General features: G+C 42.9%; 1 protein-coding gene across 1 annotated transcript in view; it reads right to left on the bottom strand.

Annotated features, from left to right (window-relative positions):
* Positions 1-18,027, bottom strand: part of LOC143345488 (uncharacterized) — a 32,796-nt gene extending 14,769 nt beyond the window's left edge. The window contains exon 1 of the mRNA XM_076772656.1: positions 17,477-18,027. The gene's annotated coding sequence lies outside the window, so the exon portion shown is untranslated. The remainder of the gene's footprint in view (positions 1-17,476) is intronic.
* Positions 18,028-18,447: the final 420 nt, after the last annotated feature.

Genomic DNA, 18,447 nt, shown 5'->3' with positions numbered 1-18,447 from the left:
CTAATCTTCGTAAAAGCTTCGCGGGCAAATATTTTCCCGCGAACAGATAGGAACGTTCGAGGGAAAATACGGGTGGCAGGTGATAGACCGTCCGTGTATACGAAACTCGCTCGTGGCTTTCCTAAAAGTCACGCTTGGAAATTTATGTCAATTTCCACGACCCCTACTACCTTCCACTTCCTTAAATATTTGTTGCCTCCTTCGTGGAGTCGTATTTCTACTTAACTATAATTTATGGACGCGCGGCTAGGATGCCTGGAGGATATAAGAGGAAAACAGGAAGAACGGAGAAAGTAGACGCAAAGATCGCCGTACAAGAATCGACTATTCTGAACGTTCTTCGGCAATTACTGCATCTCAAAGGTTACGGAACCGGGACGTTCCAGAGTTATCTCCTCCATCCCGACGCGACAAATTCCGCGATTATTATTATTTCTCGCGCTTTTCCAAGTTTTCTCATTCACCGTTGTTCCGGGATTTTTCTGACGATTATTGCTTTCTGCAGGAATTTCTTTCAGGCGTTTCTCGGTTCTCTCATTGTTATTAATACTAACCTATACTTTTATAGCCACTAATGCATATTCATAGATACGAAACTACCGATGACAGTAATATATCATTCGATAATCCCAAATATGCAGCCGCGCGATGGGAACGAAAGGGTCAACCGAAACACCGGTTTTCTCCTGAGGAATTAATCCTACATTTTATATTATACCGATTGCTTAAATAAAATTATTTTGTTTCTGTCGCGGACCTTCAAGACTTCAAATCAAGATTTTAAATTAAACGACGAAAACTAGTGATTTCAACGCGTGGAAAGCAGCGTCGAGTAAATCTCTATAAATAGCCTTTCAGGCGAATTAATTTTACATTTTAATTTACAACCCACACCGATACATTTTATATTCTCATTCCCCATAACACTTTTTATTTTCCTCTTCAGCAATATCCTCTCTTTCTTATATCCAAGCTCGATCGCGAGTCAAGATTAACTCGGATTAGGTTGCAAACCCGCTGTCTCTTGTTCGTTTTTATTCGTCGAATAAAGTCGTTAACCGAGAAACGAAATATACAGCTCGATAAAACTGCCCCCGCCACTAATAATAACAAGTTATCGAATGCGAGAGCAGAAAGCAATGTTCCGCGTCGCGTCGGGATCAGCATTTTTCGCGGATGCTCGGGTACTTTTTTATTCCGTGCAAATTGAATCCGTTCAATCTGGTCCGCGGTATCACGGTCGGTGGGAAACGATAAATAAAGCAATTTTTTCAGGCTGTTGTTTCGCCCGGTGATTTCGCGGGATCTCATCTGCCTACGCGGCGAATCGAGTGCCTGGATTCACCGCGTATTATTCACGGTGCCAATCGATGGGAAGAAACGAGGTTGCAACAAAAAAACAACGATCCCTTCTTCCCGAACCGGCCACGCAACGATGTATAATTACCGTTTACATCGTTAGAAAGTTATTGTCGGCGCGTGTGGATCGCTTGTTCTCGATCGTCTCGTCCTCGGATCGATCGTCGACGGACCGTGGACCAGTGGACTGATGTTTATGCATCCACGCTACGTACATGTTCCTCGTTAACTAAACCGACCGTGTGCTTCTGGCTAATAAACCAACTTCGACGGTCGACAGATGTAAGTACGACTAAATTTACATCCAGACCGTTTGCAACGCGATAATTAGAGAATTCGGAGGCAGCGAAACGGTCGCGAAACTTCCGACTTCGAGACGATAAGCGAACAGGAAAGTTGCCTGAGGGAGCACATTTTGGCCTGTTGCTCCAACGAGATTCCTTGTCTATTTGTTTCGAACGAGAATCATCGATTCGATAGTTTGATCCGGGAGTGGAACGCTCGAAACGTTTCGAGCTACAGCAATTTAATTTCTTAAATTGTGATCAGTGATCACGGTACTTTGAAAATTTTTAATAGATAGATAGTGTAAGTAGAAGCAAAGTAATTTCGAACGTTTTTAAGAAACAAAGGGGGGCGTAAGAATAGTATAAAAGTAGGCTGTATTAGGGCTATTACTCAGTGGTTTTGTTGCCTCGATGATTGCGCGAATTTTCAGGCCCGATTTCCTGCAACGATCGAGGCGAGAAATGGAACGGAAATCGGAGTCTGCGTTCGAAGACGTTCAAGATGGCGGCGATGGAGGAACGATAGAACGTGAAACAAATCGGACTGTTCTTCGAGGAGGCGATTAACAGTGGAGTGTCGAAAAGAAGGTTACGCGAGGCATAGAGATACATAGCTGGACAGGTCGAACGAAAGCAGAAGCCACAGCCGTCGATCGTGCCCGACGAATCAAAATTAAGGTCGCTCTAATTTACGGTTCCGTACACGCGAGACACCTTACGTAACAGTTCTTCCGCAAGATGAAAAATACTTGTGTACGAATCGAGACACGCGTCGCGTTGCACCAAAGTAAACAGTTCGCTTTCGAACGATCGCAATATCGCTTGCGTTTTGTCTAACGTCTTATTCTCTGATAGAGAAGAGGTCGATCAGTTACTCGAAAAGAGGTCAAGTATTAGAACTTTCGATGCCGACAATTCCCCCTCCACCCTTTTCTCTCGATAGATGTCCACGAAGAATTTTGTTGCACACGAAAACTTTAACCCTTCCAAAGCTATTTAATTTAGAAGGAAGAGAAACGATAGTCTTTATTGGTTTCTGGGACAACGGATTGTAACACTTTATTCGAACCACATGGCACGTAATAGTTTTGTTATTTAAGTTCGAAAAACAAAACGAAACCTTGGTGTTCCCACCAAACGCATAGACAAACTTTACGAGGACGTAAACCTGACTTTGGTGTATCGTAAAATCCGTTCCTCATCCCCGATTACTAAATATTTTAGAAGAGGTTCGTGTTTTTATTGCGTACGAGATAAAATATACGTCATACGATCGATAAGGTTTCCGTAAATTGGTACAAAACGATGCCATTCCCCTTTTCAAACGTCTACGAATATCTCCTGGACTGATAAATTTGAGGAAGACGAATGATACGAGTCGAACGACCTAATGCGCAAGCAATGTGGATGGGAAATATGTTTCCAAGCACGAAATTGGGGGAATCGGTTCCGCCAATTACTCTCGCCGGGTGCTCATCGACGATAAAAATGAGAAAAAACGTGGGAACCGATGGAAAGAAAACACTAACAGGTACGACGAGTTTAATAAGAGCCCTAATATATGTGGTGGCTCGAGCACGGATAAGTGAAAGGCAAAGATGAGAGCAGACGATTAGACTATCGTCCGATCCTAGCCTTTTTATTATGACCATTATTACTTCCTCGGTTCGCTAACCTTCCGACAATGTAGGATGCGAGGAAGTTATGATTATTAAGAAACAACAGAAAGACCACGATTAATTTATCGACGCGGAGTATCGTTTGAGAACACTCTGCTGAAGTTTTATGTCGCAGTTTGGAACAATGTTCCAAACCGCAACGTTAAAGCTGTCGTTATTATTTTGCGCGTCCTCCCATATACCTTTCCAATAAATCATCTTTCGATAAGTCATCGTAAATCGACTTTAAGACATCTTTACAGCCTCGCAAAGGGAGAGGGGGCTTGTGATTAAAATTTTCAAGCCCGTCTTCCGCCTCGAACACCCAGCTACAGGAGATCCTGGAGGCCAACGCTGACACGTCCTGGTGAACGTTTTACGAAAACCTGTGACTACAAATTACATTTTTCATCTCCGTTCAAAAAAATTCACGGGGATTACTGAATTCTGCAACTTCCACAGCGCAATGGCCCCTTAAGACACTTTTCTACACGTTTTTTTCACCGTGTATCGGAGGAATACCTAAAATATTTTAAAATCGCTACTATTTGGTAACCTTTGGAGACCAAGATCAACTTTTTGGATTTCGACGCGATGCCTGCAGGACTCGAGACTGTACGAAAACCGATTTTTCGACCATTTTCAAAGGAGAGAGAGCAAACTTTAGTTGTGGAGGGGGGGTAAGGCGAGACGAAAACCGGAGCGGGAAGAAACACGCGGCGCGAACGGCCCTGAGATCGAGGTTGGATCGCGAGACAGCGTGGCCCCATGGTTTCACTTTATCTCTCTCCTGTGGACCACACAAGGTTATCGTGCGCGCGAGCGCCTCGACACGCATGTAAATCCGTGCTTGCGTGTGCACGAGAGTATCGACGCACGGCCACGGGATCCAGACTATGCTGATGGGAATTAATGATCGACGTTAACCGTCGACTTATGCCACGGGTTTCCGGGAAACGTTCGCGTATCGAACGAAAGTGGTCTCCCGGTATCCTTCGATGCCGAAGATCACCAATTATCGAGGTTAATAGCCGGGCGAAGAAGTTGCGCGTAACGCTCGATCCGTGATCTTTGGATGCAACGATCGACGCGCCAGATTATAGCACGGACAATGCAATCGCAATAATCAACGGAGACCAATGTGTCGTGAAACATTTCGATGCACCACGGTTCTCGGTTACGAGAAGAAAATGGTTAATAAATTATTCTGGTATCGAATAAAATAAAAGATCTGTCGGTACGCATGTCTGAGTTCGAAAGGAATTAACGTGAGATTAAACGCGGTGGAAAGATCGAAATGGATCTATTTAAACCGTCTTAATCTACTGACTATTCATAAGTCCCAGATTATTAATGGTCTAATTAATTGCGCTTGTATCTCGAATTTTATTGATTTTAAATTCTGTCCCGAGGGCTTTACATAACATACCGTCTTTTTTTGCTATCGGAATTCTGCACACCTCTGTGTCCTTGTAGTTTTCGTTCGCTTTATAGTCGATCGTAATTTATCACTATTACTGTACACTGTACCGTTCTTCTTTCGAATGGTCTCCTTTTAATTATTGAAATTGCAAGGCCACAAGGTATCTTTGAATTTAGTCACGTCTTTCGAGTTCGATCGCCAACACGGAAAGAAATTAAACTGCAACGGGAATGGTATACTGTGCAGAGCTCGTAAGATGATTAGTGGAATGGCACAGAGACGATAGGAGCCCTATACGCTTCGCCTGATTCGCAAATGCGTGTCCGTGGAGGCGTGACTAATCCACTACGGCCAATTACGCACGCGTTTCGTCTCTGTATCACTGCACAGTACACTCAACGTCCCTTCAAGCCACTGCAACGTTCTCAAACCATCGTTCCAATTTAACAAGAACAGTTCCCTCGTGGATCACATATGTACCGAAAGCAGTTTCAAACGGATTAAAACGAAAGTTACTGCAAAAGTAATAATAAAGGCTTAGGCAAATCGTTGGCATTGATCGTCTCCCAACCTTTTGTCTATCCCTTTAATTAAAATTGAACAAAGAAAACCACGTACATTTAAAAGTGATTTCTACGCGTGAAAAGTAGCATCGTGTATATCTCTGTTAACCCTTAACGTAATTGATCTCCATTCAATTAATAAATCCACTCAAAATAATTCAATCGAATTTCAATTTGCAACAAACGCTCCAATTGCTCCAGTCTTTCCAAGCAACAATCGTTTTGGGCCCGTGGGTTGAGAAACGCTGGTGTGGAATTAAAGAACCGGAGCATTTCGCGCGGTCCGATAGAACAAATCGTGGAAAATCGAGCGGTGGTTCGAATAGACCGAGCAGAAACAGATGTTCTTTTCATCGGTAGGAGAAACCTTTAACGAGTGATCGAGTCAGAGGGCCGCGGGGGGACCGATGGCCCCAAAACGAAACCGGCCTATATTAGCTAAGAAGGCGTATTACGTATGCAGGCCGTTCAGTCTCGCCACCGCTCCTCTTCTCGCGTGCGTTGAAATTTTCATCGTGGCTGGGCCTTACGGGATATACACTCATGCGAAACCGTACCGATACGCAGTCCCACGAATCTTCGTCGGCGGGGCCCCAGCGACGCGGCATAGCGCGAGCAATAAAAGCCCGCAAAAGCGAGAAAAAGTAGTCGGTCCGCAGGCCTCAGAGACTCTCGGGCCCGTCAAGACGTCGAGATAAGCCCGACAGTTCGATCCGAGAAATCGATTCTCGGCTTGTCATTACTTAACGTAACAGCGATTGCGCTTGTAACGCGCCAACAGAAAAATACGATCGAATTAATGACGCGAACACGCTCGACGGAACCCACGATCGACGCTGCCTCGATCGTTTTATTACTTTTTTCCCTCCATTTTTTTTTTCTCCTCTCTCAACTTTCTTTCGCGAACTATCGCAAACTTGTCTCTTCCGTTCTAGAAATACGCTGCCAATTTTTAGGATGCAAACGTTTCTCGACCGGTATTAGAGAATTTCACTATCGCCATTTTTGACCTTACTTAGCGTTTTGAGAGATTCTCGAAAACTACTGTGCCTCGCCTTAGTTTAAAGGATGATTTATCGGTAAATATCGACACTCGACTTAACTATTTTGTTAGAAACTTAAAAACTGAACGTTAACGCGGGTAAAATAAGAGAGTATAGCGATTTCCTGCGGTTCGCAAGGATTTTCTGTACATACGTATTTCTGTCGGAATCGTGTCCCGAATAGGGGTCACACGATTTACATGTGTTCGCTTCTTACATCGATGAGGATTTCTCCAGTTCTTTTCTAGGTGGTCTTCCACCTGATTGGAGAAATGACGAAAGTTATGGGCTCCCGTGAACGGCATCAATCCCATGAAATAAATTACACCAACGAGACAGAGATACGCGTTAAGAACATCTATATGCGCCAACCGATTAATTCTCGACAGCGTGCCTCTTTCGTTCGTGATTCACTCTTGAGAATTCTCTCCTCGAGCATGCACCCTCTTTTCGATATCAAAAATATACCTTTTGACGACCGTTTTGGGACACGAAACAAAGACAATTAATCTTCTATCCGTCGACGTTGCTTCTCACGATCCGTGGACCATTTCGTACGGTCGATCCACGTTCATAAATATTTATTAAAACATACACGACAGAACGATCGAAGTGATTAATAGTATATGGATCCTAGAAATTATAATACGTACATCCAAAAATATTCTAATTACTCGAGCAGGTTTTCAGTCTAAAATTTTTCAATTTCAGAGCCTTTTCTTTTCGAATCGATTCCGGTGGATCTCGAACGCCATTTTCAGCAACTTTTCCACCCTCTTTTCCTATCAGCATTTCTCGAACGTCGTTCGGCAGTAATATCGTCACAACCTTTTCCTCTCGTCGACTTGGCAAATTCTATTATCGCACCGTTTCTGTTTTCCTTCGCGTTCGACAGTGTTTTCCGAATGAATCGACTCCGGCCATACTCTCCCCAACAAACATTTTAACAACGACGCGTTTTTTCTATTCACTATCGTTGAATGGCAGAGAATAAAAAAGGTGTCTTTGTTCCATCGACAGCTTCGTTCCGTTTTTTCTCTGCTATATTGGGGATCTATGGGAAAAGAATGGAGGCGCTGAAACTTTACGCGAAAATGCGACCGGCGCGGCGTGGCGAAAAAACAAAATTTATCGCGTCTTCCATTGCGATCTCAGGCTTGTTTAGTGACAAATAATTTGAAAGTGTCGAAATTTTGATGAAATATTACTTTAAATTCTACAAAACTCTGCACTTATTTGAAAGTACGAATTGCAATGGATAAGATTACTAGAAATATACGATGATCTACGATTTTCCAGCGACGGTACCAGTTAATAAAACGAATTGAAAGTGTCGTTGACTGGATTGGCTTTGAAACGAGGTGCAGTTCCTCGGGTCAGAGAACAAACGGCGATTCCGGTACACGGTAAGCTCGATGATTTCGCGTTTTCGCGACGATCAATCTCGAGAGACAAGCAGGTCGGCGGCGATTCGTTGCAGAAATGATTGCGTATCGGGCCAACGATTGTAAATGCTTGTAACTCGTCTAAGGAAAGAACAACCGCGATAAATTTGCCTGCACCGACAACCATGATCGTAGGCAATTCATCGCTAGACCGTTATGAAGACATGCAAAATTATTTTCTCCTTCCCTTTCTTCCTTCTAAAACATCGTTCTATCGCGATATCGCCATACATCTGTACGTATTCGAATGTTTGATAAAAAAAGAACAACAAAAATTTGCGTTTAAAATTGAAAAAACTCGAGACTCGATCGAACCGATATTCGAGGATCTTGCCAATCAACGGGATTGCGGATAATTTAGCTCGGGAACCTGGTCGTTTCGAAATAAATGCGATCCGCGTCCGTAGCTACGCGAAATTGTCAATTTAGCTGCGTTGGAATTGCGGTCGCGACCGACGCGATATTCCATTTCATTTCCATATACAATTTTCGCTCGACTGTGGCACATTTCTGAGATAATTGCACGCCTCGTAATACCCGTCTAGTATCGTTTAAGAAATCGTTACACCGATATTAAATTACCATTAACTCCTCGAACGCTTAATTGTTCCATTCTGTATTGAATGCGTTCCCACAGATGCTTTCACTAGGAGACCCTCATTACAACGTGTAACGCGAACTACACGCGAATCTATATACTCGTCTTACACGACGTGCGTGTACATTAAACTTGCGCGCTGTTAATTCATGCGTACACGTGTATCTGTCGTTCCTGTCGTGTTTATCATTACCTATTAGCGGTTTTGTACGTTCATGGGCGTTTAAACGCACGCGACCGTACGCGCGTATTTCGATTCAAGAACGTGTACGAGCAAGAAGAGCCTTGTCGGTGGCTGATCAAACAAACTTCTCTTTATTTCACCGTCAATTTCTCGCTTCTCAAACATCGTAGAAACGTCTGCTGTGGGAGACGTTCGGCTACTCTGCTATTACTGCGATTTGACCGTACGTAAGAGTTGCAAGTAACATGGGAATTATACTTGGCGGATGAAAATTTGCTCGATTTCTACCAGTCCCCGATCGCTCGAATGTATCGAACAGAAACGTAATTAAGGTTACGACAGATGGGCCAATTTTCAAGCTCTGAAACTCTTCTGATCCGCCTGTCGATAATCTTTGTCGACATATTTTATATGTTTATCCAAAGCATAACATAGCCAACAGCGGAAACTGTGCTCGAAAATTACGATCAAAAAGCGTCGTAATTAATTCGGAAACAAATTGTTTTCATCCCTCCTTATCGATTGAATTTTTTAACGACCACGGTTCAATTAATATTCTTTCGACCGGTTACTCCGACGCAATTTTGGGGCGCCGTTTTAGGGAATTAAAACTATACATTCTCCCAGGCAGGTTTGCAAATGCTTGTAATTCAAATTTTTACCCCCCTTTCGTTTCGTTAATTACATCCGCGTGGACTTCGAATCGAGTCGTGGTGGATATTATGCGTTGCAAAAGGTTAATTTTCTAGGACGAGTATTTCGGAAAGCATTCATTAAACGAGATTAGAGATATAAATAAAAATACACCATTTGGTCTCGTATCCAGATGAGACTTTGGCACGATCCTCTGGATTTTGCAGGGTAAATTTATTTGTTTACGCTCCGGACGATAATTTAACTTAGAAAACGGGAAACTTTCGGGACCGATTGGCCTTTGAACTTTGGCTACAGTTCGGATAGAGCCTTTATTTTTGACGATGCACCGCTCGACCCGTTCGCGAGCGTTGTCGAAAATCGATGCACCCGATGACCTCTTGACCAGATATTTACCGATTCTCGTAAAACGTACGAGTTCCTCGAGCGGGCCGCGTATATCGCGTGTCCTCGATAATTGCTTCGCGGCTACGAGCTCGTTAATTGCCCCGCCGAAGGGCGCCAGAAGACGAACGTTCCCACAGAAATGAGAAATCCGAATGAAAACGTCGCTCACGCCTTTGAGAACAGACCTACATACAACGAACGTTGCTTCTTACTAAAATTTAATTAATCAAATAGCTACTCACGGTGGCTGATTTCACGAATCTACGAATGAAAAATATTCACGTCACCAGAACGATTTACAATCGTTCATACTCCGAAGCTATTCGATCCTTTTACGTAAATCGATTCCTTGGACTGCTGCATAAAAGATGAGAGAAGAGATTATCGCAGACTCAATGTAACAATTTAGAAGATACTTCGTCTTTCTTTTCGTATTCATTTTTCCGAATCGAGCAACTTTTTCCTCCGATATTTTTTAATATTGTAAAATGTAAGATATTCGAGATGGTCATTTCGTTTGCACGGTATAGATTGAAATGTAAATTATAAAACAGACGAGAAAACCGTGCGAATAATGCGTGAACGATCGCTATTAATCTGCATTAACTTCGCCAGAACGTGAATGGTTCCGAGTAGAAAAGAGTCACGATCTGAAAAAGTTAAAATGTAAAATGCGATAAATGCTAAAAGAGAAAGTGTGAAAAAGGCTAGAAAGCGTTCGTATAAATACCTTGTCAATAAGAAAAGGAGGAGATACCAAAAAGTAGTCCAGACCGTGTCCGAAAATTGTTTCCTTTTTCTAATTCGCGGCTATTTGCTTTGTCGCAAATATAACGATACGTCACGCGGAAACAAGACACGCGTTTACGAGTAGTTTGCTTTGGAGAATAATCCGTAAAAGGAAAATACTTGGGTGTTAAAATGGCGATAAAAATTGTCTGAGATTGAAAGATGGACGTAAAACGCGACACTCGCGAAAGTGAATAGGAATTTAATCGTTTTTGATATTCCCACTTCGCAGCGAGGGGTCCCTCGAGAATTTACGACGTCTCGCGACAAGATTTTCGCATAAGGCGACGGATTGCATCGCGGTACTACGATACGATTTCACAACGCCTTAACATGCATACGCTCCAAACATAAAAGGATTGTCTCTGACACACTTTTTGCCTATAACGCGTATACATCTCCGTACGTTCAGATTTGTTGAACCCAATTGACTTCAATTCCTGCGATGTCACCGGCTAAATTATGTTCACCGACTCCCCTAACCCCCGATCCGACCTCGACGAGTCCCAATCTAAAGCACAAACGAAATTTCAACCCTCTCGATCTATCGAATTAATCATTCGATTTGTTCGTGCGTTCAAATTTATTAAGAAAAAGTAGAACTTAACTCGGCGCGTGGATAAATTTTTTTCGTTTTCTTCCGTCCTGGTTATCCTACTTTCTATCAGAATTGAAATAGCCCTCAATTAACTAAATCGTAAATTATGTTTTATAAAAGTAATTGGTATTAGCAGAGTATGAAATCTAAATTAATCGTCGGATTTTTATTGAGTTACTGCTATTCCATAAACAAACGATGAGTTAAAAACAGTGTTTCGATGAAAAAGCGACCGGCCAAGGCACGATAAAACGTTCGCGCGACGCGAACGATCTCTGCAAAATTGCAACCGGTCGCGAGTCGCGTTTTCGATCCCTCTTTTAGATCCGTAAATTTGTTATTCTGCGTAGATTTGGGCTTCCTTTTTAAAAGTATCGATGGACACGAATCCACGGTTGAAGACCATCATCCGAATACCATGACTGAGATATACAGGGTGATTGGCCAACCCTGGGAAAAATTTTAATGGGGGATTCTAGAGGCCAAAATAAAACGAAAATAAAGAATACCAATTTGTTGATGGAGGCTTCGTTAAAAAGTTATTAACAATTAAATTAAAAAGTTTCGAATCGTTCTGGAAAAATTATTTTCGGTTGCGGGGGTCAATTACAATCATTTTTGGTGAATAGACATACCCCCGAAATCCTACTCAGTTTCGAGAAAAAAATTCCTTACTGGCGGAACTTTAAACGTTAATAACTTTTTAACGAAGCTTCCATCAACAAATTACTATTCTTGATTTTCCTTTTATTTTGGCCTCTAGGATCTCCCATTAAAATTTTTCCCAGGGGTGGCCGAACACCCTGTACGTCGTTCGTATTCAGAGTCCCTAAATTTGTCCTCCGAGGTTATTTTTTCGAAAACGTCGACGAACAGGTATTTCGTAAACTTATCTGACGAGAGAATCTACTTCGACCATCTTCTTTTTGCTCTTACGTTTCGCGGGGAAGAAAAACCCGAGCTAGGTGCTGCACGGCGACGAAAAATCCATCTCGAAGTCGAGTGTTTTCTGCCTTCTACTGCGATCGACTCGATCTTCGGAATTTTCTTCTTACCCACGGTACATTAAATTTCTCTCCGGTCCCGGTAAAAAGTCCAACGGGACGCAAATCCGAAGAACGTCCAAAGAAGTTTATCGATATCGTAGGATTCATCCTCGATCTCAAGAATTCTCGAACTTGGGACGAATTATTCTTGCAAGTCCATTTTTATTTCACGATCACGATAAAAAAAAAATGATAATAATACGAAACCATTGCAAATAAAACAAACACTATGGAAGCATCTAAGTTTTGAAAACTGACAATAACAAATGTATTCGGAGTAAGCTAAGAAGAATTCAAGCTTTGGTCCACAAGGGAGGTTCTAGTAAATATTAATATTCTAGTTAATATATTCATTGTTTTAAGATGTGAGTAAAATAGACTTCTAGCCTACGTGATTGATAGTTTTATGGCCCCTTGGTACTCCACCAGGTAAATTTAATTTGTCTAGGTTGTCCTGTGTTGAAAATTTTCTTGAACGACCCCCCTTCGCTTCGAAAAACAGTGATTCAAACAGAACGCGAGTTCCGATCGTTTCGAAGGCAACGAAAAAAGGAAGAAGAGCGCGACAACGGGACATGAGTATCCTTCCTCGCCGCTGAACTTCCCTTTGGATTTATGAATGCTGTTCGGTGCAAAGGGACCATGCTCGTTTCCTGGTTGTAAAGGGAGATATATGAACCTTATGGGACACCGTACATTAAACCGGGAACAGTCTGTGTCTGTGCGTGCACGTATTACGTACCGGCCGTGCCGAAAGGGTACAAAGTTATCTCGACCGCAATTCGGTGGTGCGATTGCGCGACGAAATATATTTTGACGCTCTTCGACTCACAGACCGGAAGACCACAATATATTACAATAAAATACTCTAGAAACGTCGTAGGAGTCTAACAAATGTTATCGAATGCAAGGCAAATACCGAAAATTAAGAAACGGAGACGTTTCCTCGTTGATTATTGGTCAAACATAAGTTCCGAGGAACTCGAGTTCAAATCGACTTTAAATAATCGTGGAAATAAATTATCATTGTCCGGAAAAGTATTATTATTTAAAATTTTGCTCCTCGCTGCATGTGTTAAAGCAAATTGTACTCGAGATTTTAGATTTGTGGTGAAGCTTCCCACGCTCGTCGGCAGAGGGCTACGCTCTCTCGCAGGTACTCGCTTCTTCTTACGACAAACCGCCACGAATTCGTTCCGTGAACTAACTTCGCTAGATTTATCGCTAGACTGCGGACGTTTATGCATTTATGAGCACTTTTACATTCGAAAAGCTACAGAATGCATTTGGTGTACAAAACATCACCCTCTACGGTCTCATTTCGTTAATTCTATTAATAAAAACATGAATTTGTTTAAAGATCCGCAGTCTACCGATATGTAAAGATTCGTGGGGTTTCGAAGATCGGTGCAACGAGGTCATGGATCGCAAGAAATGTTTTAAACGGTTGGGGAGATTGATCTACGAGTTGATCGGGATGATACACGGAGAAAATCGGGTATGAATTCCCCGAAGAGGAAGACGGACAACGGTTTCCCGCAGGCGACCAAAGGGAGACGAAAGTTTGGCACTCTTCCTGAATGCCGACGAAACAGATGCAATTTCGTGCGCGCGAAGAGTCGGCTGGATTGGATACAAGAAGGGTATTGCGGAATAGGACGGGGGAAAAAAGGTGGCGACCCAGTTCGAATAGTTTCCATATATGTTATCCCGGCGAACGTCGTTTAGGCTGATTCGCATGAAAGAGCTGATTTCAGTAAAAGCTTGCCAAGCGATGTCGCGGTTCCTGTCGCGAGCCGGCGTTCGTCGCAAAGGAAACTTTTCCGCATTGTGAAAAGCCGCGACGCGTTTCAATCGACGACCATGCTTTCTCGACGTGAAAATTGTTAACAAACACCACATAAATCCTCCAACGTACGCAGACACGCGTACGGGGCGCCAATTTTTTCGTGGGAAGCTTCGTTTGTCACTTGATTCTCCGTTACAAAGTCTTTTCAGTATTTCGGTTTGTGGGAAACTAGAAATTTATTTAGACGAGAACAAAAACTATGACATCAAACGTGGCCAGTGTCTTGCATTCAGGGAACTAATATGCTGTTGCAAAGGAATGCAATTGCTTTCAAGAGGATGGCAAAGTGGTGCACAAAGACTGGCCCGCGGGCTAGACCTTCGTCGAGTTTACCCTTAAAAGATAAAGATGTAACTCTAATTCGTTTTCAAACTTAAAGATAAACAACGTTTCATCCTTGTAATCCTGTTTGAGCTTCTACAACCTCCCTTTAATTTCAATTTTATTTCCACGTAATCGATTCTTCTGGACCGGAATCTACCCTCTCAATTAAATACCAAAGTTAATTACCCAAGAAAAAGAACGATGAAAATTCCCGATATTTAAGACAAATGATTTTAAAGAAGAAATTTGGTTAGTGGAATTAGGGAGGAAGCATTTTTCGCGATTTTCTATCGGTGGTGAAGCAAACGACTCATTGTGCTCGTGCCAAATTGCACTGGAAAGCATTTTCGCGTGGCAACAACGAATCGGTGGAAACAGTGGTACGTTTGCTTATGCGAATTTCCTCTGGCAACCAGAACCAGCAACGAGTGCACGCGTCGGTGCGATTAATGCCAATCAAGGGGGCGATTTCGCGTTCTGAATTCGAGATCGCGTTAACGCGAGAAATCAATAGGGCCGCAAAACCGAGCCGATTAAAGATGCACGAGGGAACGGAACCGCAAATCGTGAAACGCTGCGCAAGGCCTTTCGATCTGAATGCCCGATAACTAGAATTCCGCGACAGGCCACTCCATTCTGCATTCCTAACGCGACGCGTTGCTAAAACTTCCAACCACGCGTCAGCCATCTTTGGAGAACTCCGTGGCGAAACGAGTTTAACCCTTTCGATTACACATGTTCCCAACAAACCGACAACGTTTTTGCAAAAACAATGTATTTACAACAGAGTTCGAAACTGTTATGAGACTTTCCCCGAGCTCTGTGGAAACCGGAACTTTTATAATAAAAGTCCTCGCGTTCGAACTTCCGGGATACGACAAACAACAGATCTTGAAAGTAAAAATTCTAGCTTCGATGGAATTTTTAAGAAATAAAAGTACAAGTTCTGGTAGATGGGGAACGGATATTCGTCTATTGGAAAACCATTCTCGAGGTCTTCTCAGTTTTAAAGAATAAATAAATTCTGATGATTTAAATCGAAAACATTGATATCCTGTACTTCTTAACCGTATTTTATATTATTCTCATTCACAAATTCGCTACTTTCACTCGAGGCACGATTTTGGGAACGCTATTTAAAGAACCGAGTGCATTCTAAAAAATCTTAAAACAAGTTGATCTGATGAAAAGTGGAGCATGTAATAATAGTCGCTTTAAAGATTAACCTACGATTTCCAATACTTATTTTCGTGCAATTCGTTACCGAATAGGATGTGGATGCAAATTATCTGAATATTCTTGTATCCGAACAGAGTCGAGGGTTCGGATACAAGGAGCTATGCGTGAAATAGAGTCGTACGATTTTCGAAACTCTCCACCAACTCCAATTAACTACGCTTCTTTCTCGCTTTTCCACTCTATTACCTTTGTTTCTGGTGTCGAATGGCTGCCATAAATTCGCGAACGAGAGTAAATCGTTCGTACCGCGCGTAGAACGGATCCGAAACTAACGACGTGTCGGTTTTAAGTTGGTAAAAAAAGAGCAGGGATCACGGGGTCGTGCGCGGAACGTAAGCCAGTCGTAACTATCCGTGCAAACGCGAGTGGAACATCGAGATTAACGACGAAACGCGCGTTAAATCGTTTACCAATCGTGAACGGTGACACACTGGCATAAACCACACACGATCCGCCTGACGTATCGTAAGTAACCTTTAGCTCGAGTTCCCGAATGATCCTCCGTGGCACTCGGAGTTCTTGTTTAATGGAACACATTAGCGTGAACTCATTTTCGATCGTGCAAAATACAAGGCTAGAAACTGGAACGCGCTGAGACACATTTCAAAACGAAGATACAACGAATCGATACAAAGTCGATTTTTCTTAAACGGAACCATTAATTACCGATTGTTCCGCGCGCAAAATCAAGATTTGTTCGTTTTTGCGTTAGGAAGTTGCTTTATTCGAACATTTCACTTACCATTAATGTTCAAACATTTAATTACACGGCGTTTTACATTTTTCATTTCATTTTCAAGTTACGTAGCAGTTATACACGCGCAACCGGTTTTAATTGCAACTTTCGTGGCACTGATTGAAACAAAAAGCCGCGAATACGTTTAGTTTTCGAGCCTTTTTCCAGTTCACAATTTTTAATTCATTTATTCGGACTTTCTTATTAGTAAAACCCATTACGTCTTGTTTCGAACTGATTCGTTCTAAATTAGACGTAATTACGGTTCCATTAACGAGTGCAATATGCACCGATGCGTCAAAAAAGGAGTACCTGGACCGTCGGAGAATAGTCCCCGTCGCGGGACTCAATACTTTTCGATTTGTTGCAACTTTGCTTGTAAAAGCAATACAGCTTGTCCCAGTTTCTATAATACATCGGGTGTCAAAATAATATTGATATTTTGATGCATTTAAACGCACGCTCGCGCCAAAACGCGGCATTGTTTTAAGTCGATCCCACGCGCAATTATTTCCGGAATTTCGCCTATTCGAACGTTCCATGGTTAACCAAAAGATTTAAAATTCGCGAAGCAGCGGGGGATCGTCAACCGAGCAGCGTAAATCCGTTAAACGTTCGTACGCGTGTCCTTTGCACGATGGCTATCTTTCGAGTCTCGAATAAAAAAAAAAAACCACGAAACTCGGCTCGCCGGAATTCATTTTTCTCGATATTTTCTTCCCCGTCGGTTCGTCGGCTGCTCTATATAAAATTTTTTACGCGCGAATCGCTCGTGCGATTAATGCTTTCGACGCATCAAATACAAACGAAAGTCCTTCCTTTTGTTTTATGACTTTCACCCGAAGCATCGCGGACGCTCGACGATACAGGGTCACCGGAGCCAGTAGACGATCGAGAAAAAAACTATTCTCTCTATTTTGCCGCCAATTTATCGCGCAGAAACAATCGCTGGGTGTAAAGATGTTCGATTTCTAGCGATCATTGGTCCCCTTTTGTTTTCGAAACATTTCCGACTCGTCTGGTCCTTATTGCGGTAACTTTTAGAAAATCGACGACCATTGGATGGTCGAATCTCGAAGCTTCGAAACTCCTCCGTATTAATTGGAAGCCGAGGCGCAGATGGGACAATCTCCCTATCGATATCGCGAAACTTTATTCCCCGATAATTTCGAGAAAATCAAGATCAACAACTGGGTCACCGCCTGATCGGACGGCCGGCGATATTAATCGGAAACTTGGAGCTTCGGGGCTCTCTTGTATCGTAAAAATAAAAGCGGAAAACTTGAAGACTCACCGTGATCGTGTGGAATCCTTTTCCTGGTCAACGGATCCCTGTCCCTCGAGCGACGTTAGCTTTATCGACGCGTCCTAAACCGTGAGCAGCGACGCGTTTCCGTCCACGAGCATAGTTTCCTCTTCTATTGTCTCCCCGGGTTCGTCTTGCCCTCGAACCGCCGGCAACTGGGGCCGAGAAGGGCAGCGAGGGTGAATTCCCGTGAAACTTTCCTCGTCGCGATCTCGCGGGGCACCGAGAGCGCCGCGACTTCTCTGACGCGACGGATAGATCCGATCGATCGATCGAGGCGTGATGGAGCAATCGAAGGACTCGCGGTGTGGGAAGCTGGTTGGCGAAAGCTCCGGTTCGCTCGGAGCACAGTGGAGAACTGAGCGAAGTGCCGGCCGGTCGAGCAGCCAGGCGGGCTTTTCCAACCGGCTTAACCAATCGCGACTTCTCTCTTGTCCCACGTGTCTCTTTCTCCTTTCCATCACCCTCCCGGCTACGATTTGCCGCTCTCCGCGAAGCGAGGACCGCCGTGGATCCGCTGCATCCACCCCGTAGGTGCATCCCTTGGCGCATCGCGCAAAAACCTCCGAAACGCGGACAAAACGAACCAAAATGGCATTTCTCTAAGCAACGAATATTCTTTGTACCAGTTACCATATCATTAGTGTAGGAGATTTGTTAAATGTTAATTTACGTGCAAAAGGGTTGGAGTTTGTTTGCGAAGAAGTGGGATTTTTCTAAGTAACGAATATTCTTTATACCAGTTACTACATCATTAGTGTAGGAGATTTGTTAAATGTTAATTTACGTGCAAAAGGGTTGGAGTTTGTTTGCAAAGAAGTGGGATTTTTCTAAGTAACGAATATTCTTTATACCAGTTACTACATCATTAGTGTAGGAGATTTGTTAAATGTTAATTTACGTGCAAAAGGGTTGAAGTTTGTTTGCGAAGAAGTGGGATTTTTCTAAGTAACGAATAT

This window comes from Colletes latitarsis, chromosome 9, assembly GCF_051014445.1.
Source record: "Colletes latitarsis isolate SP2378_abdomen chromosome 9, iyColLati1, whole genome shotgun sequence".
NCBI classification, from domain to species: Eukaryota; Metazoa; Arthropoda; class Insecta; order Hymenoptera; family Colletidae; genus Colletes; species Colletes latitarsis.
Note: the sequence above shows the minus strand (reverse complement) of the source record. Positions and strands in the feature narration are given on the sequence as shown.